At 45.5% G+C, this 26,842-nt stretch overlaps 1 protein-coding gene and 1 pseudogene across 2 annotated transcripts in view; both read right to left on the bottom strand.

Annotated features, from left to right (window-relative positions):
- LOC311187916 (class I histocompatibility antigen, Gogo-OKO alpha chain-like) overlaps window positions 1-26,842 on the bottom strand; it is a gene marked incomplete at its 5' end in the record, with an annotated part of 191,660 nt that overhangs the window by 9,037 nt on the left and 155,781 nt on the right. The window lies entirely within an intron of this gene.
- LOC311187915 (patr class I histocompatibility antigen, A-126 alpha chain-like) overlaps window positions 11,938-26,842 on the bottom strand; it is a 68,260-nt pseudogene continuing 53,355 nt past the window's right edge. Inside the window, exons 5-9 of the transcript in view lie at window positions 15,743-15,865; window positions 15,293-15,329; window positions 15,090-15,154; window positions 12,678-12,702; window positions 11,938-12,091 (exon numbers count right to left, since the gene is read on the bottom strand). The product of the transcript in view is annotated as a patr class I histocompatibility antigen, A-126 alpha chain-like (transcript). The remainder of the gene's footprint in view (window positions 12,092-12,677; window positions 12,703-15,089; window positions 15,155-15,292; window positions 15,330-15,742; window positions 15,866-26,842) is intronic.

A 26,842-nucleotide genomic window follows, 5' to 3' on the forward strand; every position in this document is an offset into this window, starting at 1 on the left:
GACAGAAATCTGACATGGTCTTTGAGAGAAATAACATTGGTGCTTTCATTTTACATGGGTCTAAAGTGTTAACTTGATGCCCCAGTGCATGAAGAGCAGCAGTGTCTCCAACAGAACATTCTGCGCTAGTTCCCTGAGCAGTTACAGCTTTAGTTTTCTTGCATTTAATTTTAAATAATCATGTGTGACTAATAGCTACCATACTGGACAGTTCACATCTAAAACGTTCTTCGTTTTCAGTCTCCTCCTCCATAGAGATACTGTGTGACTCATACGTGGATTTATTATTTTCATGTGGAAATTTTCACTTTCAAATTTTTTTCATGTGGCTTTGTTGAAAAGGCTCTTAGGCTTATGCTTATAATATAGCATGTCCCAAAATTTAATATGCATTTTAGTAACTAGATGTACAGACATTAATCAAAACCCGGCTTATCACCTTAAGGTCATAAGTAATCAGCAACGCCCATCACAGAAGCTAATTCTTTTTTTTTTTTTAATTTTAAATGGAGATTTTATTTTTTTGTTTTATTTTTTTAAATTTTATTTTTATATTCCCCATACAATTGCAACCCCCTTATTTTGACCCCAATCCCTCCTTTCCCTGCCCCTCCTCCCCATAGTGTGTCTCTGGTTCATAGTTGTTTGTTGATTTTGATTTTTTCTTTCTTATAGATATTCATTTTCCTGGTCCCTTATTTGGGTTTTCTAGATTCCTGTTATGAGTGAAACCATCAGGTATTTTTCTTTTTCTTTCTGGCTTATTTTGCTGAGCATGATCCCTTCCAGCGCCATCCATGTTGCTGCAAATTGCATGTGTTTATCTTTTGTGAATGCTGAGTAATATTCCATGGTGTATATGTACCACATCTTCTTGATCCAGTCATCTATTTTTGGGCATTTGGGTTGTTTCCAAAGCTTAGCTATTGTAAACAGTGCTGCTATAAACATAGGGGTGCAGGTGCTCTTTGGAATTGATGTTTCTGTTTCATTTGGGTAAATACCTAGGAGTGGAATTGCTGGATCATATGGAAGCTCCATGTTTAGTAGGTCCAGAAATCTCTACACAGCTCTCCATAGTGGTTGGACCAGTTTATATTCCCACCAACAGTGCAGGAGAGTTCCTTTTTCTCCACATCCTCGCCAACATTTGTTGTTGCTAGTTTTTTTAATATGTGCCATAGTTTTTAAATGCGTCCTACCGGATCTGCTGATCTGGAATCCCGAATGGCACTCTGAGAGCTGGCCACAAGCCAGCAGCCATGAAGCCAGGAGGCGAGTGAGAGAGCGAGAGCCCCCAAGCCCACGTGTTTGGTTTTTTATACCAAACCTGGCTGCTTAATTCCACCCTCAGGTCCCAGCCACCTTCCCTTTGGTGGTGACGGGATTTGTCTTTCCCAATGTCTTGGTGGCTTTGGTCTGGAGTGGGGTGGGGTCCACAAAGCCTGTATGGGATTAGCTCAGGACATCCTTTCCCCCTAACAATTCCCCCCTTTCACTTTTTGCCACCATTTCCATGGTGATGAATATCAAATATGTGGATGCTGGGATATAGTCTCAGATGAAAATTTTCCAGGGTTCCAGTGTGAAAGAAAACCAATCCCTCCAGGTATTGTCCATTGTGGAAAACAAAGGTCCTCCATTCCTGGAAAAACAGTTCATCAGTCCAAGCCAAAAAAAAAAAAAAAAAACCACCAAAAAACATCTGGAGGCATTAGCCAAAACAAGACAGCAAATACGTCAAAATCACAGGAAAAAAAAAATCTTAAAATGGTTCAACTTATGTAAAAACAAATTCTCTCAACCTTGATCCCAAATTTTTGAACAGCATAGCAAAAGTTTGCAAACTAAATGTACTTTTAAACCATATTACCTATTTTTGCATAAAATCACAGGGAAGAATAACTAAACAGCAATTTTAGCTGGCTTTGTTGGAATACTCCATATAGGATCAGAGCGATCTGTTGGCATCCAGTCCATGTAGGCTTCAGGAACAAAGTTGGTCTCATCAGACTCCACCTCTGCTTTCCTCTTCTCGAGGGTACCAGGGACTTTTCGTTGGTCGGGTTGTCCAGTCCTGCCAATGGAGGCAAGCTTCCTCACTTTCTTTGGAGGTCTCTGGAACCCTACAAACAAAACAAACAGGTTCTCCTCTTCTTGGTTCAGCTCTGTTACAACTTTCTGGAAGAACTCCACTCAAAGCCACACAATGAAACTTATGTCCAATTTTTTAGTTTAAGCAGACAAAATCCCTATGGAAGTTATGCAAAAACAGACTGAGATAAGTGGTAAAAGATTACTACCACTATTTTTATGCTGTTTATCAACACTATTTTTATGTGTTGATATCAAGGGAAGAGAAAATGCAAACACAAGTTAGCTTTGCTGGAAAAAAAAATTGCAAGCTTGCTGCAGATCCTGGTCACCAAAACAAGAAAACTTTGTGGATTCAGAACAAAATGCAAAAAAAATTACCAGTATTATGTTAAAGAAAACTTAGTAAATATCAGGTGTATTTCCAGGTCTATTCAGTCCTTAGTAGGAAAGTTTTACTCTCAACAGCTCCATCAATAGGAATCTGTTGAGACCTTTTCTCCCTATATTTCCAGAAACAATTTCTGTAGATATTAAACAAGTGAAGTATACAATATTACAAGGTGACAATCGCCATTGACAATTTACATTCATATCAGGTCAAGGTGTTACCCGTTTTGCAAGTGACAATGCTTCCCTTCTAGTTTTACTCTACTAGGTAAGCCTAATAGAACAAATTCATCTAATGCCTTCCCAGGAGGAAAGGGAGAAACTTTGTGGAGTGTCTCAGGAGCTCTATTGAGGTTCCACAAAATTTCCTTACATCAGCCAAATGACAGGCTACCAAATTTGTACTTGAATTTAGATTTGTGGGAAGCTTTGCCACAAATATCAGAAAAATAACAGAAACAACAATGTTCAATCTCTGTGAAGGCACCGGCTTAGTTCAGTAGTACAGTGTTGACAATGAAACCATAACCCTTGTGTTTCCTCATAACTGGAGACTCTTTTTTTTTTTTTTCCGTCTATGGGCACCATGTGTACCAATTTGTCAACCACTGGAGGCCAAGACAAGGACACAAGGAAAAGGACATACGGACATACAACATATAGAAGCAAAGAGCTCTTTAGTTACCATTTATCACGTGTGGGATATCTCATACAACTGCAGTTTCACTCATAGGCCAAAGTAACAAAAACAAGCAGAGAAAAGAAAAAAATCTCAAAGTTAAAAACAAAAAGTTAAAAGGAAATACCAAAATCAAGATTGAAATCAAGATTGAAATCAAGATTCAATCAAGATTGAAAGATTTTCTGTGTAAAAAAATTATTGGCAGCATATGCTTGATCCTAGATGTTATTTCACATCTCCTAAACTTTGAAACGAAGTTCATGGTTAGAGCGTGTTAGTTTTCTCAGGGTTTCTTCACAAAAAGTGAATCCTTGGGTATCCTGCAACAATAACTGGAAAAGAAGTCAGTAACATTCAAGTTTTTGTCTGTTTCTTAAATATCTCAAGTCCTCGATGGGTTCACAAGACCAATGGGACTTCATCTCTAGGTCAGTTCCTCCTGGCGCTTTCTTAACTCTGGAATGATGTACCCAGGGTTTTATGCCTGCAAGTTTCAGAGAAGTGTGTGTGCTCAGCAAAACATCATACGGACCAGGCCATTTTTCTGACAGCTGGTTTTGAGCATCCCTGCCCTGCTGGTATTCAGTAAGACCTAATCTCCAGGTCCGAAGGGATGCAATGGTTGATCAGGAGGCATAGAGATCCTCAAGGTTGCAAAGTTATGAATTACTGCCAGAAGCTCCTGGATGTGTTTCACATATTGTGTGATCCGGCAATCTTGTGCTATTTCCAGACTAGCTTTCAGAACTGAGGCCTGGAAAGGTCTTCCAAATACAATCTCAAAGGGGCTTAATTGTAGCCCACTTCTAGGTGCCACTCTTATCCAAAGGAGGGCAAGGTATAGTACCTGGTCCCAATGAAGGTGTGTTTCTTGGCACAGTTTTGCCAAGGTTTTCTTTAAGGTGTGGTTTATTTTCTCCGTTTGTCCAGAAGACTGCGGTCTCCACGCAGCATGCAATTTCCAGTTAATCTGTAACGCACTGCTCACTGCATGAGTAACGTCAGAGACAAATGCTGGCCCATTATCACTCTGGATGGAGTTGGGCAACCCAAAGCGAGGGATTTTCTCCTTCAGCAGCTGTTTTGCAACCTCGGAAGCTTTTTCCGTCTTTGTGGGAAATGCTTCCACCTATCCCAAGAACGTGTCCACAAAACCCAATAGGTATTTGAAATTGCCTGTTGTTCTAGGCATTTGTGTGAAGTCCACCTGCCAGTCCTCAAAAGGACACTTTCCCCGATATTGAACCCCAATGGCTTTAGGGTGGGAGTCAGTCTTGGGGTTATTCCTGGCACATAGTTGACAATCTCAGGTGATCCACTGTGCTATTTTATGTAAATATGAGCCCTTTAAATATGGGCGCACTGTTCTAATAAGGCATCTCTCCCATAGTGAGATCCTTCGTAAAGATGTTTTACACTGGATATACCAGGGCCTCCGGGAGGAGTATCATCCCATGGGAGTTTACTCTCCAAGTGGAGCTGGGGTCAAACCCAGTAAATCCCCATGCGCGAGCTCTCTCCTCATCCCGCTCGGTGTATTCAGGAGCATACTGAGTCAGGTCCACAAGAGGGATGAGTGCACCATGGAGAGCAGAACGGGCAGCGGCCTTAGCCACCCGATCAGCTGCCCTGTTCCCCTTTGCCATGTCAGACCCACCCTTTTGGTGGCCAGGACAATGCATCACAGCAACAGCTGATGGTAAAGCTACTGCCTTTAACAGGGCCAGGATTTCTAATGGGTGTTTGACGTCCTTGTTACTGGCAGTAAGAAGTCCCCGCTCCTTCCAAATGGCCCCATGCATGTGGAGAATCATAAAAGAGTACTTGGAGTCAGTAAATATTGCGGCAGTCTGCACCTCCCATGCTGTCTCTTGACATGGTCCAGGCATTGGGGGAGACTCCCGAGAAGAGGGGAGTTCCTGTGCTCCCCCAAAGAGGGAAAGTTGTACTTCCCAGAAGAGGAGAGTTCTTGCACTTCCCAAAGAAAATCTGAACTAGGGAGTCTCCATGGCAATGCCTGCTAATGCTCTCCTCTTTGTTCTTAGTTAATGTAAATGTAAGTTAGTTATAAATTGGCTTGTGAAAACCTAATTCAGACCCAGGTGACAATTGGCTTATTATTCTTACCATGAACTATCACAAAAAAAGTAAAAATTGTTAAAGATATAGTTAGGAAAGAAATGTTTCAGCCCTGAGAACTATGGAGAACAAGCTGCCCTTAACCAGCTGTGCTTGGAAACCATAGCCTAACCTGGGGGATACCTGTTGGCGGCAACAATAAATCTCCTGGTGTATGGGTAAGGCCAACAGTTCGCAGGTTGTGTAGAGGTTAGGTATACCTAGTTAAAAGTTAGATTTCTGTAGAACTAAAGAGTATTGATGAGTTTCTTTAGATCACTTTGAAGTAATTGATAATAGGCTAGATTAATTGAGTACTAGGGAATGGGTTGATTTTAGTAATATAGCATAACAATGGACTTTCATGTCCACTCCAAAATTAGGAAGGTTTGACAGGATAATTGATTGTTACTGAAAATTGTACTGTCTTAGACAATTGATCACGTTACAAAAAGAGTTGTACCTAGGAGAGTAATTGTCCCTGTTGATTTTCTTAATCAGATTAAAGAAGTGTCCTTTTGTAGTATGAGATCAAGAGGGTCTTTGTATATTCATGAGAAAATATGTAATGATTGTCTCTGTTCTGCTTTGATGTTTATGCTGATGTAATCTCACCGCTTGCCTTAAGGTATAAAGACCTGCTGAGACCCTCAGTAGGAGATACTTGCATGAGAGAAGGTGTCTGTGTCTACCTCACTCCTACCTTGCTCCACTTCCCCTCAGTCCTCTGAGAAAACTTGGCAGACGCTGTCCTCTCCTTTTGGAGACCCCTGACACGATTTCTAGCTGGAGCTGGTCTCCAGCAAAATATATTGACTCTTTTACCTTTCGAGAGTTCCAAGGCATGGGTCAGGGCTATTAATTCAGCTTTTTGTGCTGATGTACCTGCCGGAAGAGTCTTGACCTCCAAGGTGTTCTGGAGCGTCACCACTGCGTATCCCACACATTGACGGCTTTGGTCCATGAAGCTGCTGCCATCTGTAAATAGCTCCCACTCTGGATCTGGTAGAGGCTGGTCAGTCAGATCTGGTCGGCTGGCATACACTGTGTCTATGGCTTCTAAACAGTTGTGGATTAAAGTGTCATCTTCAGGTCCGTCTGCATTGCTTGGAAGCAGTGTGGCGGGATTCAGGGATTTAGAAACCTGCAGCTTCACATTAGGATTGTCCAACAGAGCTGCTTGATATTTTCCCATTCACCCAGCAGTCAACCCAAGTCCACCCTTCTGCTCCAGCAATGTCAAGACCTGATGTGGCACACACACAGTGATGGGCTGACCCAATGTAAACTTCTCTGCCTCAAGTAGGAGGTCACAAGTGGCAGCCACAGCACGCAAACATGGAGGCCATCCCTTAGTGGTGTGGTCCAATTGTTTGGACATATATGCCACAGGATGCATTTCTGGCCCCAACGATTGGATTAGTACTCCTAGGCCAAGCCCCTGTCTCTCATGTACATAAAGTCTGAATGGCTTCCTAAGATCTGGAAGCCCTAATGCTGGTACTGAGATCAACTTTATTTTTATTTCATCAAAGGCCTTTTGACATTCTGGAGTCCAAGACAAAGGTTCAGAGTCCAGGCCTTTGAGAGCATCATATAAGGGTTTTGCTATTAATCCAAAGTTAGGAATCCAAATCCTGCAAAACCCAGCCATACCCAAAAATCCACGCAATTGTTGCCGGTTGCTGGGGACTTTAAGGGCTGAAATTACCTGTTTCCTTTCCGTCATCAGGCTGTCTGCCTTTCTTAATTTCAAACCCCAAATACGTCACCGTTTGTTTACAGATCTGTGCTTTTTGAGGTGACACCTTATAGCCACATTCTGCCAGGTGGTTCAGTACCGCTACGGTATTTTCCAGACAAGATTTGTAGTCTGGACTTGCAATTAATAAATCATCTACATATTGCAACAAGACGCCCTGGTTTAATTGAAACTTCCTGAGATCGCTGGCCAGTAATTCCCCCAAAATAGTTGGGGAGTTCTTAAACCTCTGTGGAAGCACAGTTCAGCAATACTGGAGAGTATAAGCTCTTCGACTTAGGGTCTTGCCACTCAACGGCAAAAAGCGGTTGATCCTGGATATCTATTGGGATACAGAAAAAAGCATCCTTAAGGTCTAATACTGAAAACCTCCTGAAGTCACCAGGTGTGGCAGTTAATAAGGTGTAGGGATTAGGCACGGTGGGATGTAAATCCCGAACAATGTCATTAATGGCCCTTAAATCTTGGACAAAACGGTACTCGCCTGTATGGAGTTTCTTCACTGGCAGAATCGGAGTGTGGTGTGGTGAGTGGCAGGGCCGAATGAGTCCAAACTGAAGGAACCTTTTCAATACTGGCTCAATTCCCCTCAAGGCCTCCTCCCTTAAGGGGTATTGCTTCCTCCTTGGGGTTCTGCTCCCCTCTATCACTTCTATCTTGACAGGCTCTGCATTTTTCGCACGCCCTGGGGTCCCATCAGCCCATACCCAATTACTTACTCTTTCAACAATTTCTGGAGGTAAAATTTCACCTTTTGGTGGAACATCTTGAGTAGGTAACATCTGGAACCGCAGAGCATGCTCTGGAGGTAACTGTAGGTGAAGCCTCTGATGTTTTGGTGAGAATATAATTCGTGCGTTGAGCTTACTTAAAAGGTCACGACCAAGTAGAGGGATTGGACACTCTTCCATGTATAGGAAGCTATGCAGGAGCTGTGTGGTGCCCAGCCGGCACTCCAAAGGTTGTAAGAAGACTTTCTGTTGTGGCCTTCCCATAATCCCAGTGACTGCTACAGTCTCTTTGCTCATTTTAGTTAATTTTGAATTCAAAAATGAGTATGTCGCTCCAGTGTCCACCAAGAAATTAATCAAACGATCCCTCACAGTGAGTGTTACCCAGGGTTCTGAGGGGGTTATTCTAATGGGCTTCTTTAGATCTAGTGGAGCCCCACAGGCACCCCTGTTCTTCTCTGAACCTTCTTCATGAACTATCATTTGTCTCCTTTCCTCTGCACTTGACTCTAGATTCCTTCTACTCTGTCTATATTCTCTCCTATCTTCACCTGAGGCTCTACCCTGTGCTGTCATTGGTCTCCTTTCCTCTGTACTGGGCTCTCGATTCCTTCTCTGTCTGTATTTCCTATCGTCATCTGAGCCTCTACTTTGTGCTAACATTTGTCTTCTTTCCTCTCTCCTTGGTTCCTGGTTCTGTGTGCTCCTTCTATATTCCCTCCTGTAACCCCTACGTGAATCATCATATCGTGGTGTTCTCTGTCTTCTATGCTGCCTTCTGTAATTATTGCATCTGCCACTTCCCTGTAATCTGGGACAACTGTACTTCCAATGTCCCTCTTCCTTACAGAAAGCACACTGATTTCTTCCTAGGGGTTCACATCTCTGTCCATTACTGTTTCCCTGAACCCCTCTTCTGTGCTCTCTTTGTAAGAAAACAGTCGTAGGTTTAGGTCTCCTGTCCTCTCTATTATTATAAACCCTAAATGCTATGTCCACTACCTGGGATGGACTCATCTCTGTGACGCTGTCCACCTTAGCTAACTTTTTCTTTATGTCTGGGGCACTATGGGTAATGAAAGCCATAGTGATCAGATGAGCATTTTCTGGGGCATCTGGGTTTATATCCGTATGGTTGGTGTACATTTGAATAATTCTCTCAAGGAACTCTGACGGATCCTCATTATCTCCTTGTTCGAGTTGTAATATTTTGTAAAATTTTTTTTGTTTGGGGATTCCCTGCTCCAGTCCTACCAATAAACATTTTTTTATATAGATCCAACATCACCATTTCTCCATTGTTAGGGTCCCATCCAGGATCTACCTCTGGGACAACAACCTCTGGCTCTGGGGATTGTCTGTCCTGTTGGTGGAGACGGTCAGCCTCCTCCCTGGCTTTTCTGAATACCATTCTCTGCTCATCCAGAGTTAGTAAAGTGTGCAGCATGGACTGTATATCTGCCCAGTTAGGGCGGTGGGAGACAAAGATAGAGGCAAACAAGTTTGCCATCCTCTTAGGAGCCTGCTGGTACGAGGGAACAGAGTTCCTCCAATTTAGGAGGTCCGCAGTACTAAATGGATGGTGCGACCAAAAGTACCCAGCAGGTCGCCCATGTTCATTCAAGCCACCCACTGGCATCTGGCAAAGAGGAAACTGTCCTGCCTCAGGGTGATCTTTCCTGCCAAAATGGGTGCCGCGTCTAGTGTGGGGAGGAGACGCCATTTTAGTTTCCTCCCCAGAGGGCAGTGGAGGCTGTGAAGCCTCAGGAGCCTGTGTGGGAGGGGCCTTGTTACATGCAGGAGGACTTTGTCCTGATGTACTTAAGGTATTTAAAATATGATGCTCCTCCTCTTCTAACTCTGCCCTCTGGCAGTCCTCATGGGAAAGGGAAGGTTTATCCTTTCTCTGTGCCATCAGCCCAGGCTCCACCATATCCAATTTATGGAGGGCATTCTGTATCTGGTCCTGCATACTTTTAAAAGCTGACTCAAAAATGTTACAGCTTTCATCCCTCATACACTTAATAGTTAAATCAAGGGCTTGATTTTGTTGTTGCATGGCCAGGTTAAGGGCCTGAATTTGTTGTTGCATGGCTAAGTTAGGAGCTTGGATGTGTTGTTGCACAGTCTCAGTATGTGAAGTAGAACATCTACCTCTCACAGAAACAAGAATGTAGCAAATGGTGCTCACACATATTACCAAAAAAACACCTAGAAGCACAGACTGCAAAGGGATGGCTTGTAAACCACCCATGTATGTATACAGTAGTAAAATCATGTGCCATACACCAGGCTTCATCAAATTATTTACATTAATGAAACTGGTGTTAATATTTAATGGAAAAAGGCTACTTAAATTCAAGGGCAGGAGGAAACTGAAAGAACTCAAGCGAGGGATAAAACTGTATAAGCTCATGCTTAAGGCCATATTTGAGTCAAATACACACCCACAAGAGCTGTACATGCAGGAAAAAAAAAAAGCAGACTTTTCAGGACTTGAGACAAAGATGACACTGCGAGTCCTGCAGACCTTTGGTGGTGACGGGATTTGTCTCTTTCCCAATGATGCACAGACCTCTCCTGCCGCGCCCGCTGCTCCCCTCAGCAGTGTATTTCGTCAGTCTGCCTGTTCTGTTCCCTGCTCTGGCTCTGGTGAATTCTCTCACCCTCCTGCTCCTCTGACTGTACCCAGTGCTTGTATAAGTAAATAAATAAATCTTTAAAAAAAAAAGGAAAAAGAAAAGTGGACATTCATACACCTGATGTGCTGATGGAGAACGGCCTCAAACGGAGGCCATTGTGCCTGAGCAGCTCTGCTCACAGGTGTCATCAGCAGAGGCAAGTTTGAGAAACTGTCAGCTAGAGGAACTAAGGAACTGTGGTTGGAACTTCATGTGGTGTCCTATGTGGGGTGTGGGAGCATGAAAAGAGCATTAGGAAAATTAAAGAAATCCAAATAATGTGTGGAGTTTAGTGAAAGTGCATCAATATTGCTTCCTTAGCTGTGCAAATGCACTTGTTAATAGTTTTGAAAAGATACGGGTTATATAGGAGCTCTGCTACCTTTGAAACTTTTCTGTAAATCTAACAGTATTTTTTAAAATGTTGTTTAGGACCTTCTCTGGTGGTGCAGGCAGTTGAGCGCAGCACTGTGAAGCTGTCCACAGCCTCTGCAGCGCCGGTTCGATCCCGGGCTGCGCAGGAGGGTCCACGTGGCGCGGCAGACCTCTCCTGTCTAGCCCGCTGCTCTCCTCAGCTGTGTATTTCGTCAGTCTGCCTGTTCTGCTCGGCGCTCTGTCTCTGGTGAATCCTCTCACCCTCCTGCGAATCTGGCCTGTACCCCAGCTCTTGTATAAATAAATGAATAAATCTTTAAAAAAAATAAAATAAAATGTTGTTTAAATTAAAATAACATTTTTTTTTATTTGAGATTTATCCAGTCATGGACACAAGAGCTGGGGTACAGGCCAGAGATGCAGGGGATGGGGGTGGGATGAGAGGATTCACCAGAGACAGAGCAGGGACCAAATAGGCAGATTGACTGAAATACACTGCTGAGGGGAGCAGTGGGCAAGTCAGGAGAGGTCTGCTGCTCCCTGTGGGTTGCTCCCTGGCCGTGGGGGATTCAACTCGTGCTGCAGAGACTGAGGATTGCTTCATAGTGTGGTGCTTTACCCCTTGCGCCACCAGGGAGGCTCTAAAATAACATTTTAAAAATAGTCCTCAACAAAGTTATAGGTTGTAGAAGGAAAAATGATTAACTTCCCAGTTTTCCCAGATAACTGCTTTCAAGGGACTGGAGAGAGGAATTCTGGGGAGAAAAGCTGCCTCACACACAGGGCAGGCTCTGGAGTCTCCTCTCCTCTGAGCCCTTCTTCTCTGACGCCTCAAAGAGCATCTCACCTCCATCACACCGCCCTCCAGGACCCCCAAATCTGCCCATCTCAGACCCTGCCCGGTTCTGGGAGCTCCACCAGAATCCAGAGCAGTGCGACAGCGCCCCCATGTGGCCACAGGGCTGAGCACAGGAGACCAGAGCTGCCCGTTCTGCTCAGCCAGGCCCTAGCAGCAGGACAAGGTCCACTTTCAGATTAGGGTTCCTCAAATTGACCACTGGGTAACTATGGGTATAGGTCTCTGGAAAGAGCCAGGTGTCTAGGTCATAATAGTCGCTCCCCCAGTTCTGGGTCCCCAGTTACACAGGTTCCCTCAATCTCTCTGGATGGGAACTTGGACTCCAGAGTCCCTGTTATCTGTTCCTGCTTCCAGGGATGAACGTGCCTCTTCTGAGCATCAGCCGCAAATTCTCCATTCCTAGGGCAAGGGGAGGGGCCAACTAACAGACTCTCAGGCTCTGTTCTAGACCTTCTGAGTCTTCATGAGTGTCCAGGTGACACCTGGGCTCACTGAAGGGGTGCTCCCTGGTCTCTGTATCTTCTCCCTGCTCCTTTCTCTTGCATAATCATCACTTTCTGGGTGACCTTACATGCTAAAGACTGTAAATATCATCAAAACCACATCACCTCCCAGATCTTTTTCTTACCTCAGACATTTCACTTGTGCCCCAGACTTATCTGTCCATTTGCCAACATCACTTTCATTTCTTATAGATCTGATTCAACCTTCCTAAATTGAATGCCTGGGATGCCCACATACGGTTCTTCTGGGGTCTTCCCCATGTCACTGAGGCTCCACCTCTCTGCCTGCACAGTCTGAAACACTGAGTGTCATCCTTGATCCCTTTCTCACAGCCCAGCAGTAGGAAACACTGTAAGGTCCATGTCTACATACACACAGTCCTATCACTTCCTATTATTTCCCTGTCACCCCCAACGAAGCCACCAACCTCTCTGTCCTGGTACCTGCACTGGTTTCTTCCATTTTCCTTCCCACCTCTCACCCTTCATTGCTGCACTGCAGCCAGACTGCGGCAACAGAGAGAAGTCCCACAGGTGTCTATCTGTACAGAAAGTCTTGTCACCCACATCTTACTCAGGGAGTCAAACCCTCCCAACATCCTCAGGCTTGAATGATTTGGGTGCACACAGGCCCATCTCAGTTGATTTCTGCTCCAGCCCTTGGTCTACTTGCTCATGTCCATCACACAGATACATTCCTTCTCGGGCATCTGCCCTGGGGGTTGTCCTACCTCAACTGAACTTCCCTGCACATCACATCCTTGTGGGCAACTTGTCCATCAGACTTTTTCTCAAAGGTCACTTCAGTGAGACCCACACTGACCACGATGGGAAGAAAACCATCCTGTCGCCTTCCCATATCCCTTACCCACTTATAACCAGACACGTGTGGCTTATTGTCTGGTCTACTGTCACACAGTCCCCAGTCTCCCCTCCCCATTAGGACACACTCCACAGGGTGCAAGTTGTGCATGTTTTGAGTTCATTGAGGTTTCCTATTTGCATAAACAGTCAGGTGTATTTCTTTTGAAAAGAAGATTCTAGGGCCTCCCCGGTGGCGCAGCGGTTGAGCGCTGGGTTGCGAAGCTGCCCACAGCCTCTGCAGCACCGGTTTGATCCCTGGCCACCGGGCGAGGATCCCACATTGCACGCAGACCTCTCCTGCCACCGGCTGCTCCCCTCAACAGTGTACTTCGTTTGTCTGTTCTGCTCTCTGCTCTGTCTCTGGTGAATTCTCTCACCCGCCTGCACTTCTGACTGTACCCAGTGCTTGTATAAATAAACAAATAAATCTTTAAAAAAAAGAGAGAGAAAAAGAAAAGAAGATTCCAGGTTGTTTTTTTTTTTAAAGATTGATTTATTTGTGGCTAGAATAACTATTGTGTAGGTCAGAAATGGGTGGGTGGGGTTGGTGAGATGATTTACCAGAGACAGAGTGGGGAGCAGAATTGGAGGATTTACTGAAATAGATTGCTAAGGGGAGCAGCAGGTGAAACAGGAGAGGTCTGCTCGGCCATATGTAGGTTAGCTACCCGGCTAGGGATTGAATTCAGGGTATGGAGGTGATAGTGCTGAGACTTAACTCCTGGGCCATCAGGGAGGCCTGGGTTCTTAGGCTTATAGGCCCTATTTTTCAGCCAACTATGAAGGTAACTGACTCCATCAACCCATGGGTCTCGATTAGCACCAGCACTGGGGTTACTACAGTTAAGGGCAGGGTTACAGAGAGAAGCTGTAGAGAAAAGTAGAAACCTATCAGGAACTTATTTAAATCCATCATGGAATTATCAAATCCTCCTCTCTAGCAATAGCAGGATTTTGTCGGAAAAGGTGGAAATAATAATCCATAAAACATTCCTAAAATGAGCCTAAAAGTTAGAGGAGTCTGGAAATTCATCTCACCAGACTGCTGTACAGGGGACACCCTGGGCCTTGTGGGGACAATAACAGGTGCTCCTGCTGCTGTCAGAGACAAGGACCAAGAGAACATAAGGCCGGGTCTCTAAACATCAAGGAGAACAGGTAAAAAACAAAACAAAACCCAAAGCAGCAAATAGGAATCCACAGAAAGGCTAGACCCTGAGCTGAGCCTGGGCTGACCTGGCCACACAAGCACTCCCTGCCCAGACATGGCAGCACAAGGCCAGGTGGGGTCTGACCCTGTGTTACAGGCCCTGCTGGGACAGGTGCTCCTGAAGGACAAGGACAAAGGAGCAGAGTTGACCCCTGAGGAGTGACCACGTCAAAGCCCCCGATGCACTGAGCACTGACTGGACACAGGCGCTGTCCCTCTCGGCTCCTCACAGCCTCTCCCGCCCCCACCTGCACAGACTCAGCACAGCAAACACGTCATTCTGGAAAGCTTCCCATTTATTTCATCTCAAATTTTAGGAATCATTTTTATTAGCCCATCAAACCCATTGGCCAAGCTTACAAACAGTAATTTTAGAACTCAATTACCATTTCAAGAGGGAAGTAGTTACTATCCTTGAGGAAAACACAAAGACAGGTAGACACAGGCTAAGCTGCCTCTGCTGGAATAGGAAAGTCATCAAGGAAAAACACAGGTCAGTGTGGGGAGGGGCCTGGTGGGCAGGGCTGGGCCAGTCTCCCCACCTCCTCACATTATCTGATAAGAACAGAGACACATTCCGATGCCTTTTGCAGCAAAGGATACCAGCAGACCTTGAAGTTACAAAGTGGGGGTGAGAAGAAATCCTGCAACACTCAGTCCACACAAGCCAGCTGGCTCACACTGTGAAGGAAAAGGATCACAAAAAATGCAAAAAAATATATTGTGTCCACATTCTCAATAGCCCACCGCATCCTCAGAATGTCCCCCTCACAGCTTCCCCACATCCTGGTCCCATCCTCTCTGGCCCAGCCCCTCCCACCACAGGCCTCCAGGGCCTCTCCTTTAGCAGCTGTGAGAGACACATCAGAGCCCTGGGCGCTGTCACTGCCTGGGGGAGAACAAAATAGAATCTGGTCAGAGCGACAGAGAGATGAGACCACAGGAGGGACTGATGAGGGTGACTCCCCCAGGGGTTCCATCTACACTGCCCCAGGGGCTCATGGACCCACCCCTGATCCACACTGACCTGCAGCCTGAGAGTAGCTTCCTCCTTTTTTTCCTGTGGGAAGAAACATCACGTGAGACCAGGGAGGAGTCAGGCCATGAAGTCCTAAGGGAATCCCCAAGTCTGGACCACAGGGAAGTTTCCAGAACTGTGACTGGACACTTAGGGCAAGACCAGGAAATATGAAAAAAGGGGATGAGAGGGGAATGGACCAAAACTGTCTCCTGGGTCTGCCCTCAGCAGGGACCTCCCCTTCTGCCATTTGCTGGAATCAGGGCCACATCACCAGCATTATCAAGGTGAACAATTTGATTCATTTTCAAAAATGTTTTAAAAAAGAGGGTTAGCAATCAGATCCAGACTGGGCAACACAGGTGTGTGGGTGCTACTTCCTATTACCAGGAAGGGCAAGTTCTACTTGGGGCCTAAAAGCCCCCAGTGGACAATTCCCCCGCTTACTTCCCTACCTGAGCGCTTCTTCCTCCACATCACAGCTGCAGCCACCACTGCAGCTCCAGTGAGCACAGCTCCAAGGACAACTAGCCCAGCAATGATACCCGCGGTGGGGATGGAGGACTGAGGAGGGGGCACTGGAAGGGAAGGGAAGGTGAGACCCTGAGCCCCAGGCCACTATCTGGTGCTCTGAAGGTCTCCAGAAGGGCTCCTGATGCCCCTGAGAAGCTCTGAGCCCACATTCCCTCCTTACCCCAAGTCAGGACTTGGGGCTCCAGTAGCCCCTCATGCTGCACATGGCACGTGTATCTCTGCTCCTCTCCAGAAGGCACCACAACAGCCGCCCACTTCTGGAAGATTCCATACCCCCAGGCCTGGTCTCCACCAGCTCCATCTCCTGGGTCAGGTCCTTCCCATCTCGCTGCCAGGTCAGGGTGATGTTCGCAGGGTAGAAGCCCAGGGCCCAGCACCTCAGGGTGACCTCATGGTCAGAGGTGGGGTGGGGGGGTCACATTTGTCTTTGGGGCATCTGAGAAGAAAAGTGAGAACTTTCATACTCTGGCTTTTTCCCTCATGGACCCTGAAAAAGCCTCCGCGACCATCCTCACAATGGACAGGGCAGTGGGTTTGGAAAGAAGAAGCACAAAATCTAGAAACCAGCCTGGTCTGGGGAGTCTGGGATAATCCTGGGGGCTCAGAAAATCGGAGTCAGAGGAGAAAAATGTCCTCCGACCAATAACAAGACCCTGAGGGAGAAACTGATGGTTTCCGAGAGGGCTGCCGGGTCAAAAGGATCCGGTGAAGGGAGATTCCAGGGCTGGTCTCCCCTCAGGCTCAGGAGAGACTGGATCCCTTAACTGTCTGAGGAAAAGTGGGGTCCTGTGGGGAGTCAGGAAACCCAGGGGGGGCTCCTCCTCCCCTGACCAGAGAGGGGGCGCTGCTGTGACCCTGACTCCACTCTCCCCGCGGTGCCGGCCTGAGGGGCGTGGGGAGACCTCGCGGCCCCTCTTACCTGAGCGCTGCAGCGTCTCCTTCCCGTGCTCCAGGTACCTGAGCAGCCCCTCCACGCACAGGCCCTCCATGTACTTCTTCGCGAGCCGCCTCCCACTTGCGCCGGGTGATCCGAGCGGCCGTGTCCGCCGCGGTCCAGGAGCGCAGGTCCCCGTTCAGGGCCAGGTAATCGGCGCCATCATAAGCATACTGACAGTACCCGCGAAGGAGGAGCCCGTCGGGCCCCACGTCGCAGCCAGACATCCCCTGGAGGGTGTGAGAGCCTGTCCCCGCCCCGTCACCCCGCGGTCACCCCGCCCGCCCCCCCGGGAATAAACCGAAACTGACGCGGGAACCCCGCGGGGAACGTCCCGGGGCTCGTCCCGGGTCGAGGGTCCGGCGGGCCCCCCTGCCTCGGGGGACGCTCGGGCCCGGGGTCTGGGGTCCCCGCCCGCCCGCCCGCGGGGGTGGGGTCGTGAGCGCCCCGGGCCCGCCCCGCTCACCCGCCGCGCTCTGGTTGTAGTAGCCGCGCAGGATGTTCAGGCTGACTCGGAACGACTGTGCGGTGGCCTTCGCGATCCGCATCTCCCGCGCCCAGTACTCCGGCCCCCCCTGCTCCCCCCAGGGCGCCCGCGGCTCCTTCTTCTGCTCCGGAGAGTCGCTGTCGAACCGCACGAACTGCGTGTCGTCCACGGAGCCCACGGCGATGAAGCAGGGCTCCCTGAGGCCGGGCCGGACATCGCGGTGGGGAAATACCTCAGGGAGTGGGAAACTGGGGGCGGGAGGGGAGACCCCGGCTGGGGAGACTGGGCGGGAGGGGAGGGGGCGAGGGGGCTCCTGAGATTGAGTTATGGTGGCCAAAGTAAAGGGTTGATACTCAGAGGGGCAAGAGGAGGGGCGGGGGTGCTGGGAGGGACCGAAAGGGGTCAGGACAGGTTGGGGTGAAGGGGGACAACAGGGCCAGAGGTAGGGGAGACTTGCTTTTTCTGGGGTCCTAAGCCCCCCGCCTGGGTTCCTCCCTCTGTTGTAGAGCAGCCCCGATATTGAGCGGGTTGCCTGGCTGTGGGTCCTCACCCTCGCGCTTAAAAGGGACTTATTAATACTCCACTACAGGCACACACAAAAGGTTAATAAAAGGTTTATTTACAAGAGAAAAGGAAATAAGGAAAATGTACAACTCAGGGAGAAAATAGGGAAATAAAGTCTTTAATGCGTCCTACCCAATCCGCCGACCTGGAAACCCAAAGGCACTCTCAGAGCTGGCCGGACGCTGCTAGCTGGCGGAGAGCCAAAATGGTGGACCCCCCAAAGCCCACGTGTCTGGCTTTATACCAACCTGGCTGCTTAACCCCACCCTCAGGTCCCAGCCACCTTCCCTTTGGTGGTGATGGGATTTGGAGTTCCCAGTGTCTTTGGCTTTGGCCTGGGGTGGGGGTGGAGTCCACAAAGCCTGTATGGAATTAGCTTTAGGACAGCCTTTTCCCCCTAACACCTCCTCCATGGCCTTTTCCCTTCCGACCGCACTCACCCGCCCAGGTCTCCCTGAGAGCAGCAGCAAGAGGGATGGGGGCCTCATGACCTGAACTCTTTGGGCAAGAATCTGAGTCCAGGTTGGTCAGTGTAGAATTTGTAACGGGAGCCACGGGGATGCTGATTGGCTGCTCTGGAAACCTCCAGGCAATGGGGAGTGAGAACTGGGGTGAGTCATCAGTATGGATGAGGGAGGACCCGACACAGGTTGTGAGAAGACCTGAAACTGGGGAGATGGGGAATCCCCAACAGTCACCTTCCAGCTCCAGACTGCACCCTGGAGAATGAGACCTTGAGAGCCACACCCCGAGACCTGGGACTTTGCCGCCCCCTCCTCTCCTGCTCCAAGGCCTTTGTCACACCGTGTCTCTGAGTCCAGGCCCAGGGACTGGGTCAGCGATTTTCAAGCATTTTCCTTTCAGGATCTCTGCACAGTTTTACAAATTAGCGAGGACCCCAGTATAATTTTAAAAGATTATAGCTCTCAGTATTTAATAAAATGAGTATTTACCAATTTAAAGTTGTTTTTATTTAATTTAAAGTAAATTTAATACACATTGCATGTTTGCAAAGTGTCTTAATGAAATACAGATATTTATGAAAATAATCACAGCAATGAGTGGATCTTTTACAGCTTATATTTTTGCAATTGTCTTTCTTCTCTGTCTCATTAGAAGAATGTTGGATTGTCATATTTTCTCCTGCATTTACTCTGCTGTTTGGGTTGGTCAATGACAAATTATACAGCCTCTCTGAAATATGTGACAAAAGCATTTTAATTACCTTTCAGATAATTGCGAATATTCAACTTTGTTACACATGGACAATAAATTGACACTGTATAGATTCACTTGTAAAAGTGGTGGTTTTTCAAATGTTATTTGAAAAGTGAAACAATACTGAATATTTTCTTTTCTGTTAGACCTCCCTCTCTCTTTTTTTTAAATATTAATTTATTTATACAAGAACTGGGGTACAGGCCAGATGTGCCGGAGGATGAGAGGATTCACCAGAGACAGAGTGGGGAACAGAACAGGGAGACTGACGAAATACACTGCTGAGAGCAGCAGTGGGCAAGACAGGAGAGGTCTGCCGCGCCATGTGGGTATCTCACCTGCTGGCTGGGATAGAACCTGCACTGCAGAGGCTGCAGACAGCTTCACAGCGCTGTGGTCAACTGCCTGAGCCACCAGTGAGGCCCACCATAGGCCTCTCTTGATTATTAATTTTGAACTACTACATGATTTTAAAAAATGATGCATTGTTTTACTAGGTTATATAATCTCTGTTAATTATTCTAGAATCAAAAGTTGAAAATCATGTATTTTTTTTATGTTCCAAATTTCCCAAAAAGAAAAGTGAGTGGCTACTGAAGTTGTCAAGTCTATAGTGATGGGACACAATTTTCTAGTACCTAGTTTTCACTTGGAGATTGTACTTTATGGAGGCAATTAATTACTATCAGTTGCCAACTGTCAGTGGATTTTCTTAAAGGGACAGACATTCATTTTCTAGAAAGTGTGTACAGGTTGACCAAATCTAAATACTGATAGTGTTTGTCATTCATCCCTTCAAGTAAAGATGGTAGTGCCCCTGTCTCCACCCCCCCAAAAAAAAACCAGTCTAATTCACCTCATACAAATTAGTTTCCTTAGGAACTAGTACTTTGGATTGTGGCAAAAGTGACTTACATGCATTTTATATTATCAGAAATCAGATTTACTTTGTCTCCAGATTCTTTTTTTTTTAGATTTATTTTTATTTATTTATACAAGCACTGGGTACAGTCAGAAGCGCGGGCGGGTGGGAGAATTCACCAGATCCAGAGAAAAGCCAACTGAGAAGGCAAAAGCTGGTACTGATGCTAAGTTGAGAAGCCCTAAGCGGCTGTTAAGCAGCCTGGGTATGCTGAAGCCCTGTGAGTCTCGTAAAATCACCTGTGGGTGATGCCCTGCTCATTCTTGAGTGAGGGTAAGGAGCTGAGGAACCTGTCCTGGCTGCTGGGCATGCACAGGCTGCTTTTGGCCATCAAGGCCCACTGGCCACCCCCAGATTCTCAAAAAAAAAAAAAACCCCTATCTTTAGAAGCCTTGCAGACCGGGAGGTCCACCACCCTGATGCTGTAGCCAAATTCATTGTCATACCAGGAAATGAGCTTGACAAAGTGGCCACTGAGGGCAATGGGCACTGAAGGTGGAGGAGTGGATGATGGTGTGAACATTGATTGGACCACCTGGTCGTCAGTGTAGCCCAGGATGCCCGTAAGGGGGCCCGAGGTGCCTGCTTCAACACCTTCTTGATGCCATCATATTTGGCAGCTGTCTCCAGGCTGTAGGTCAGATTTACAAACGACATGTTGGGAGTGGGGACATGGAAGGTCCTGCCCTTCGGCTTCCTGATCAGTTCGGGGATGATCTCACCCACATCTTGGTGGCACCAGTAGAATCAGGGATGATGTTCTGGACCCCTCAGAGGGGCCATGCATGGCTTTGTGGATAGCAGTGATGGCATGGACTGTGGTCATGAATCCCTCCAAGATACCAAAGCTGTCATCGATGACTTTGGCCAGGGGCCAAGCAGCTGGTGGTGCAGGAGGTGTTGCTGACCATCTTTTTTTTTTTTTTTAATAGAGGCATGTTTTATTTATTTATTTGTTTGTTTGTTTATACATGCACTGGGTACAGTCAGAAGTGCGGGAGGGTGAGAGAATTCACCAGAGCCAGAGTGGGGAGCAGAGCAGGAAGAAGGACCGAAGTACACTGCTGAGGGGAGAAGCAGGCAGCAGAAGTCTGCGCGCCATGTGGGACCCTCCTCCGGTGGCCGGGGAGAAGCCGGGGATTGAACGGGTGCCACAGAGGCCGTGGGCAGCTTCGCAACCCAGCGCTCAACCGCTGCACCACCGGGGAGGCCCTTTGCTGACCATCTTGAGGGAGGTATCATACTCTTCATGGTGCTTGCCCATCACAAACATGAAGCATCAGCAGAACAAAAAGGTTTATTCCAGGGCCACTGACCACTGGAGCCTATGGGCATGACTTCTGGGTGCTCTTTTGGGGGTATGTATGGGTCTGCCTGGATCCTGGACTCCTGTTGGTTGTGGGTGGAGGAGGGAGTGGGTGCCCTTTTACCTTCCCCCTCAGCTCTTGCCAACCAGACCAATTCTGATGGCAGGTGCGATTTCTGGGCCCAGGCTTGAGGGTGCCTTCTGAAGTGCAGCCGATGGTCACTGATGTTGTTGAGGCTTTGCAAGGTCCAGACTGGGGTGTGCACTGAGGTGATGGTGTCTGGGCCTGGTGTTGGGACACTTCCTGGAGGGTAGCTGAGGGCTCCAGCGCTGGGTGGGTCCCCATGTGGCCTGGAGGGGTGTGTGCTTATTCCCAAGGCACTGGTGGCTCAGCCTATAGTCAGGGATGCTCCCCAGAAGACAGCCAAGGGTCACCAGTGACGGGGCAGTCCCTGTGTAGCCCATAATGGGATGGACTTTGTGAATTTTTTATTCTGTTCCATTGACCTTGACTATCCTTGTGCTAATGCTACTGGGTTTGATCACTGACCTTTACAGGAAGTCTTGATATCAGGTAGTGTACATCCTTTGGCTTTTGCCCTTTTAAAATTGTATTTTCAGTACTCAAATTCCTTTGTATTTGCTTAAATTTGTAGAAGCAGGTAATCAATGTCTTTAAAAAAAAAACAACCCAGGATTTTGATTGGCTTATAGTATTCATCTGAATTGCTTATAATCTAAAGAACAATTTTGAAAGAATTGACCTCTTAACAACATGGAATCTTCCTATCATTGAATATGGCCTTTGTCTCTACTAATTTATGTATCCTTTACATGATCTTAGTGGTGCTATGTAGATTACAGTTTACAAATCTTGTATAACCTCTTTAAATTGATGTCAAATATCTTGTTTTGATGCTATTTTAAATAATTCATTTTCCTGATTTTACATTATTGGTGCACAGAATTGGAATTGACTTCTACCTCATAGTTTTGGTAAATTTTCCCATTATTTCTAGAAACTTTCTTTGCCTTGGGATTTTCTCTGCACACAATCCTGCAGGTGCAAATTCAGCACTTCAATTTGTCTTTATAAGTCACGTATTTTTTGTTTCCTGTTCTTGCACAATGCACTATGTAAGATGTAATAGAATGGAAGCTTCAGCTTTCCACCGTAAGGTCTGATATCAGCTGAAGGTTTTTCTAGTATGAAGAAGTGACATGTTACTCTTCGTTTGCTAGAGATTTTTATCATGAATTAGTGTTGAATATTGAAAATGCTTTTTCTTCATGGAAATAATCATGTGGTTATGACTCTATTGAATATGACAGATAGGATTTATGCCTACATATTCAAACTTGCCTCCTGAGACAAAACTTACTTGGTCACAGTGTGTTGACTTTGATTTACTGATACTCCCTGAACCATTCAGTGCAGCTGAATCAAAAGATTCAGACACAGCTCTGAAGTTACCTATTGATACATTTGTCTGGCTTTGGCCAAAATGATTCAGAAGGTGTTCCTTCCTCCTTTGTTTTCTCCAGCAGTTTGTGTGGGACTGGTTTTAATACTTACGTGTTTGATAGATTCACTAGTGAAGTCATCTGACCTTCTCATTTTCCTTGTTGAATATTTTTAGATTAAGATTTATTTTCTTTTAATTCAGACAGGATTATTTAGGGTACTTATTTCTACTTTGTTCAGTTTGGTAGTTCGTATCTTCAGAGGAACTGTCCATTTCATATCAGGTTTATTTGCTTAAGTTATTGATCATTGACTTTTTTTTTTTTAATAAAGATTTATTTATTTATTTATACAAGCACTGGGTACAGTCAGAAGCGCGGGAGGGTGAGAGAATTCACCAGAGCCAAAGCAGGGAGCAGAGCAAGCAGAAGGACCGAAGTAGTACACTGCTGAGGGGAGCAGCGGGCGGCAGGAGAGGTGTGCGAGGAGAGGTCTTTGCACCATGTGGGACCCTCCTCCGATGGCCGGGGAGCAGCCGGGAATCGAACCAGCGCTGCCGAGGCTGCGGGCAGCTTCGCAACCCAGCGCTCAACCGCTGGGCCACTGGGGAGGCCTGATCATTGACTCTTATTATGCACTTAATATTCTAAATGTCCCTGGGACTCTGCTTCTCCTACATCCCACAAATTGTGTTTATGTATTCATAAAGTTCCAAAGCATTCCATGTTTCCTTGTAATTTCATATTTTTTATTAATTACTTACTTTTCCCCCACCACCAACTCATATCCCATCCCATTGTCACTTTCCTTTCCTCCTCCTTTTTTTTAAAATGTAGTTTTTCAAAACTTTTTTTTTTAGATTTATTTATTTTTATACAAGAACTGGGGTACAGGCCAGATGTGCAGGAGGGTGAGAGGATTCACCTGAGACAGAGCGGGGAACAGAACAGGCAGACCATTGCTGTTTAGAGCAGCACTATTTACAATAGCTAAGCTATGGAAACAACCCAAATGCCCAAAAATAGATGACTGGATCAAGATGAGTGGGAGACAGGAGAGGTCTGTCCCACCATGTGGGTATCTCTGCAGCTGGCAGGGATCAAACTGGCACCGCAGAGGCTGTGGACAGCTTCACAGCACTGCGCTAAACTGCCTGCACTACCAGGGAGGTCCCCTCCTCCTTAACCTCAGAATCCTCATGATGTTTATTAATGTCCATGAGTTTTTCACAAGTATGTTACTTTATCAAATCATCTGCTATGTAATGTTCAGTATTTGTTTTTATTATTCCCACTTGCTTTACTGAATATAATCCTCGTAAACACCCCCCATGTGCTAACGGTGCCTTATTTCATGTTATGGTTGAATAATACTTCATAGGGTGGATAAAGCTCATTCTCCTGCTGCACCATAGGCATTGAGCTGCTTTCATGCCCTAGCGATTGTAAATAATGCTGCTATGAACACTGTAGAACATAGAGTTTTTTTGAATTGATGATTTCATGTTGTTTGGATAGAGGCTGAAGAGTGGGAATGCTGGGCTACGTGGCATTGCCATTTTTAATTTTTAAAGGTAAATCCAGGTAGCCTTCCATATGGCTGCACCAGTTTAAATTCCCATCAACAATGTAACAAGTTTCCTTTTTCTCTCCATCTTCTTCAGCACTATTTTCTTTTTTTTAAATTTTTTTAGCATTTTTATTTTGTTATATATATATATTTTTACATCATTTTTCATTTATGCACAATATCATCTTTGTTATAGTACAATTCCCACCCACCCCCCTTGTATGGATCCTACTCCCTCCTCCCCTACCTTGTAGCGTGTGTCTGGTTTATAATCATTTATTGATTTTTTTAAAATAAATTTTATTTTTATATTCCCCATACACTTGCAATCCCCTTATTTTGACCCCAATCCCTCCCCTCTCCGCACCCCACCCCTCATAGAGTGTCTCCATGGTGTATATGTACCACATCTTCTTGATCCAGTCATCTATTTTTGGGCATTTGGGTTGTTTCCAAAGCTTAGCTATTGTAAACAGTGCTGCTATAAACATAGGGGTGCAGGTGCTCTTTGGAATTGATGTTTCTGTGTCCTTTGGGTAAATACCTAGGAGTGGAATTGCTGCATCATATGGAAGCTCTATGTTTAGTAGGTCAAGAAATTTACACACAGCTCTCCATAGTGGTTGGACCAGTTTATATTCCCACCAACAGTGCACAAGAGTTCCTTTCTCTCCACAACCTCGCCAACATTTGTTGTTGCTAGTTTAATATGTGCCATTCTCACTAGTGTGAGATGGTATTTCATGGTAGTTTTGATTTGCATTTCCCTGATGACAAGTGATGTTGAACATTTTTTCATATGCCTGTTGACCATTTGCATTTCCTCTTCAGAGAAGTTTCTTTTTAGCTCTTCTGTCCATTTCTTGAAAGGATTATTTTCTTTGTTGTTGTTGAGTCTCATCAGCTCTTTGCAGATTTTTGTGATCAGTCCTTTATCATTAGTGTTGTGTGCAAAAATGTTCTCCCAGTCGGTGGGGTTTCTCTTTGCTTTTGTTATTGTCTCTTTTGCTGTGCAGAAGCTCTTTAACTTGATGTAGTCCCAGCTGTTTATCTTTGCCTTCACTATCACTGCTTTGGGTGATGTGTCTGTAAAGATGTCTTTGATGTGCATATCACGTAGTGTTTCACCTATATTTCCTTCTATGTATTTTATGGTTTCAGGTCTTATGTCTAGTTCTTTAATCCATTTTATTGATTTTTTCGAAGAACCAGCTCTTTGTTTCATTGATCTTTTGGATTATTTTTTTAGTTTCAATTTTATTTATTTCTGCTTTGGTTTTTATTATTTCTTTTCTTCTGGTTTTGGGGTTTTTTTGTTGTTCTTTTTCTAGATCTTTGAGCTTCGAGATTAGGTTGTTTCTTTGAGTTCTTTCTTGTTTCTTGATGTGAGCCTCTATTGCTATATATTTTCCTCTTATTACTGCCTTTGCTGCATCCCATACATTTAGGAAATTGGTGTCCTCACTGTCATTCAATTCAAAGAATTTTTTTAATTTCTTCTTTGATCTCCTCATTAGTCCAGTGGTCTTCCAGTAGTGTGGTTTTTCAATCTCCACGAGGTAGGAGAGTTCCTTGCCTTCTTTTTATGGTTTATTTCTAGTTTGATGCCTTCATGGTCAGAAAAGATGGTTGGTATGATTTCAATCTTGGTGTATCTGTTGATGTTTGTCTTGTGTCCCAGTATGTATCTATCTTGGAGAATGATCCATGTGCGCTTGAGAAAAATGTTTACTCCATTTTTTTGGGGGTTTAGTATTCTATAGATGTTTGTTAAGCCCAAGCACTCTAGGTCCTTATTTAGAGCTTTAGTGTCTTTACTTATTTTTTGTCTTGTTGATCTATCCATTGTTGATAGTGGTGTGTTGAAGTCTCCCACTACATAAGTGTTTTCTCTGATGTCTGTTTTCAGAGATGACAATAGTTGTCTGATATATTTTGGTGCTCCTTTGTTTGGTGAATATATGTTAATGAGTGTTATTTCTTCTTGAAGTATTGTCCCCTTGATCATAACGTAGTGACCACTGGGGTCTCTTTTTACCTTTTTGAGTTTGAAATCTGTTTTATCTGATATAAGTATAGCTGTTCCTGCTTTCTTTTTTGGTCCATTTGCTTGTAGGATTGTTTTCCATCCTTTAACTTTGAGTCTATTTTTATCTTTTGTAGCTAAATGTGTTTCCTGGAGACAGCAAAAGGTTAGGTTTTGTTTCTTAATCCAGCCTGTGACTCTGTGTCTTTTTATTGAAGAGTTTAGTCCATTTACAGTTAGAGTTAATATAGCTAATATTGATATGTTAGTATCTGTATTTGCCATTGTGTTTGTCTTTCCTTTGATTTTATTTATTTATTCTTTTAATAACTTTTTTTCTTGGCTTTCTTTCGTTGTTATTCTTCCCTTTGAGGTTCTGGCTTTAACTCCTTGTAATATTTTTTGGAGTGGGGGTTTAGTAGTAATGAAATTCCAGAGTTTCTGTTTGCCTGGGAAGGTCCTTATTCTTTCTTCATAGAGGAAGGAGAGCTTTGCGGGATAGAGTATTCTTGGTTGGCATCTGTTTACTT

The sequence above is a fragment of the Talpa europaea genome (genome assembly GCF_964194135.1).
Source record: "Talpa europaea genome assembly, contig: HAP1_SCAFFOLD_45, whole genome shotgun sequence".
Classification (NCBI taxonomy): domain Eukaryota; kingdom Metazoa; phylum Chordata; class Mammalia; order Eulipotyphla; family Talpidae; genus Talpa; species Talpa europaea.